This window comes from Protopterus annectens, chromosome 3.part0 (genome assembly GCF_019279795.1).
Source record: "Protopterus annectens isolate FY-2018-M chromosome 3.part0, PAN1.0, whole genome shotgun sequence".
Lineage (NCBI taxonomy): Eukaryota > Metazoa > Chordata > Ceratodontiformes > Protopteridae > Protopterus > Protopterus annectens.
In genome coordinates, this window is record NC_056731.1 from 657223668 (window position 1) to 657228288 (window position 4621).

Sequence of the window (4621 nt, forward strand, 5' to 3'; positions counted from 1 at the left end):
GTATAAGAATGTGGCAAGAAATAACTATGGGAAAAAAGTATAGTAAGAGCAAAAATATGCATGGGAGGGGGTCACCAGCAAGGGCTCATCTCGAGTAGAAGAGGAGGCACACATTGGATCAGATTCTAGGGCATCAGTCTAGTGAGAGTAAATAGTCACTATTATCCTGCTCCTGCTAGTCTGAACTGCAAAATTCAACTCACCTAGTTCATCACCTCAGAAGCTGGGGTATCAAACTGAATGAAGTACTGCTATACCCAGGTAATGTAATATGATTACCTAATATTGTATATTAATGAATTCTACTACCAGTGCTAAGAAAAGTGCTGAAGCTGCCTGAGGATGCAGCAGGGACACTGAGGCTGGCTACAGTTATCAGATTTTGACCTGGTATTGCATGCAGGAAGCCTGCTACAATCCCAGGTCTGACATAGAACTAACCCTGACCCTGAGTAGCAGCCTGCCCTCACCAAGAATGATACCGCGGTATAAAGAAAAAATTCTCAATTTCAACAATTGGCTATGTTGCCGGTGTCATTCAAAGGGGATCCAGTGTCTGTCCGTCTGGGATGACATGCTCGACAAGCCACGCTGCTTCGCTAGAGATGGCTTGCACCTGTCATCCTTAGGCTTTTGAATACTGGCCAAGGCTCTTGCCACCCCCATAGTGCCTTTTTTAGGCAAGGCTCAAAAGACAAACCCACTGCCGTAAATAACACAAGTAACAAAAAACTGAGGGTAATGCTACTCGATGCCAGAAGTCTAAACCTCAAAATGCATGCACTTGAGGCACTCCTCAGTATAGAGAAAATCGATATATGTGCAGTAACAGAAATCTGGTTTAAGGCTCCAGAAAGCACCCCAGCACTACCAGGCTAAAACTCATACCATACATTTCAGCCATAGAACTCAAACCAAAATACAAAAGTCAGGGGCGTATCCATATTCATCAAGGATACCCATACCTCCAGGTTAGTGGCACAGCACGATGCTTCAGAGATCATCCACGTGCAACTAACAATGGGCAAAACTGCAACTCAAATTGTAGCTTGCTACAGATCACCCACTATGTCCCAGGATCCCCATTCTGCATTTCTGGAAACGTAAAGGTCCTACCAAACACCCTAATACTGGGTGATTTCAATTACCCAAACATTAACTGAGAGAACTATTCAAGTACTAACTCTCTTGCCCAACATTTCCTAGAATTTATAAACTCAAATGCCCTGGTTCAACTGGTCAACACTCCCACCAGAGGTGACAACATCTTGGACCTGGTCATCACCAACACAGGTGACCGGTGTTCCATACCGGAGGTAAACCCTTCACTAGTTAGATCTGACCATAAGCAAATCACTTTGGATATCCACATTCTGCCCCCAACCCCGGACAAGGAAACCACCATGAAAAACTTTTCAAAAGCAAGCTTCACATTACTTAAGACCGAGGTGGAAAGTTTCAAAGCCCCCATGCTGAAGGATAACTCTGTCCAAGCTGCAAAATCCTTTACTAATGCATTCTACGGGCACCTACAAGAATGCATGGATCTTGCCATACCAAGCATAACCAAGACTCACTCCTCCAAGAAAAGAAAACCAGTCTGGTGGACCCCTGCCATAAACAAGCTATACAATAAAAGGAGGAAACTAGTACAGAAAAGAGTAAAATCCCAAGAAAGGAAGACATCCCTGATCAGTATCATCAAGAAACTACAATCCCTCATAAAATCATCCAAGGCGAGCTTTGAAATAAAAATTGCCAAGGACTCCGAATATAACCACAAGGCATTCTTTAGCTATGTCAAGAATCTAAGTGGCAATGCTCAGATCTGCTCAGAGTTAGTGCAGAATGGCACAAAATACACTGAACCGACCGATATCGCCAACATCCTGGCAGACAGGTTCAGTGCAAACTTCACTCCCAAAAGGGCTCATAACCATACCAGAAGAATGTAGAGTCCCTGAAATCACAGGCACTCAGGTTAAAACAGCCCTCTCCAAAGCCAAAAACCAGCATCAATGGGACTAGACGGTGTCTCAGTCTGCATCCTACATGAGCTCAAAGATGAACTAACCCCTCACCTAAACACACTGTTCAAACTCAGCCTCTCCACAGGCTACATACCCATAGAGTGGTGCACAACAACAGTTATTCCACTCCACAAAGGTGGAGCCACAACAGATCCCAGGAACTATCACCCTATAAGCCTGACTAGCTTGGTCTGCAAGGCTATGGAGCGCATCATCATGGAACTCATTAACAGAGACATTGGGAACCTCCAAACACTGGACCCAACCCAGTCCAGCTTTGTTAAGGGCAGATCATGCCTCCTTATTCTAGTGGACTTCTTTGAGACAGTTACCAAGGCAATAGATGAGGGAAAGGTGGTACACATAGCCTACCTAGGCCCCGCTAAGGCCTTCAACACCATTCCCCATTCTGGTATTATAGACAAGCTCACCAGCCTGAACATAAACCCCTACATCACAAGATGGGTTGCCAACTGGCTCATGGCCAGAACCCACATGGTGAGAGTTGTGGGAGCTAGGTCCAATTCTAAACTAGTTACAAGTGGCATTCCCCAGGGCTCAGTCCTAGGACCCCTCCTGTTCGGCATATACTTTTCAGAGGTACAGGCAAGCACAGGAGGACTATGGCTGACCAAGTTCATAGATGACTGCAAACTAGGGGCTAACATTGATTCTCTGGCTGACACAGACATCCTCCAAAAGGGTCTCACTGAGACGGATACCTGGTGTCAAAATCATGGCCTCAAGCTAAATGCCAAAAAGTGCATAGTCATCCCCTTTGGAAAAAACAAAGTACCCACAAACTGCCACATAAGTGGTAGTCCCCTAAATATGGAAGACGTAATAATGGATCTGGGGATCCAAGTAGATAGTAATCTCACCTTTGATAATCACATTGCCAAAGTGGTTAGAAAATCCTTCTACGTGGCCCACCTAATCACAAAAGGCTTCGCATCCAGATCAAAAGAGGTCATTGTGCCCCTCTACTCATCACTCATCAGACCCATCATAGAGTACAACGCCCCATTTGGGATGTACCTTACAACACACCTGCAACAGCTGGAAAGACCACAGACGTACCTCACCTAGAGGATTACTGGCCTCAAACAGATGCCCTATGCAGCTCGAATGAAGAAACTTCAGCTGTACTCGGTTGCATACCGCCTACTCAGAGGTGATCTCTGCCTGACATACAAGACCATATCCATCCCAGAATTGATGGACATGCTCCACCTAAAGAAAACCTTATCCCCTCGAGCCACATGCTCCAGGGATCTAAACCTCGCCACAACAATAAATAGGACATGCTGGAGGGATAGATTCCTGTCCCAGAGACTTCCCATGCTTTGGAACAAGATTCCAATCTACATTAGGCAGAGCTCCTCAGTAACGCTCTTCAAAAGAAACCTTGATGAGTGGATGGGAAACAGAAAGTTTACCCCGGGGATCACTTCAGTGGCTCTGCTGGACAGAGGCACAGGGAACTAATCTAAGGGGGTGGTGAAAGCTAACACATTCTGGCTAGGCTTATAAATGCCTTCAGGCAGATAGCCTAGTACCTACCTATGAACCTATGCTGCATAAGTATGAGGCAGGTCAGCACAACAGCTCCATCTGTAGTGTGGGGTGATGAATGCAAGCATATTGACTAGCATGGCAACTACATCTGCATTCACCACATCCAAGAAGAGGTACATATATGTGGGGTCACTAACACACCAAGGATTTCAATCTGTTTTCCACAAAACACTAAAGTAGCTATTTTCTGGGGAGTTTGAGAGAGAGATCATACTACACACAATGCAGATGCATATGGTCGCAGGCATGCATAGCATACATTCTAAAGTACAACTCCACCTTTATGTGAAGCTAGGTACTGAATGCATTATGCATTCCCATCCAGAAGCTTCCGCCTTGTTGCAAAGACAATTAACATACATTTATCAGTTCTATAAAAATCTTTGTTCAACAATTAATTTTTGTCTTATACTCTTCGTGTTAACTTTGGATGTGATTTTGCAAATGATAAAGATAAAAAGTATGTTCTTTGATTTTTTTTTTTTCATTTCACTGTTTACTCAATTGTTTGCTATGATCACACCCCACAATGATACTATAACAAATATTAAATAATGACTTACTTACAACTAGAAAACACTGTACATAAATAGAAACATTCTACCTTTTTGGAGAAGCAGCGTTTTACATAAATTGTGGTTTCACTATTACATAATAACGTTTGTTCATTTTTAATGCAAAGTGTTCTACCTGCAAAATCTAGTGGAGTAACTGACTTTCTAGGAAGTAATAAATTACCACTGATACATTCATCATGGAAATGCAGTAGCGTATATGTTAATTTAGGTAGTGGTTTATCATAGAGTCAGTCTTTCATAAAGTCATGGCAGGGATTTTCAGTGACAAGAAAAAAATCAGGGTGGGGGGCAGCCTTATTAACAAGATAAAATCAAAACAACACACCTTTGCACCCGAGACTGTATAATTTTGTATTGTATATGTAAAGAGGTTATATTCAGTGCCAAAGGTTTGTTACTTACACTTTCTTCAGAATGTAACCAATACACTTTAAA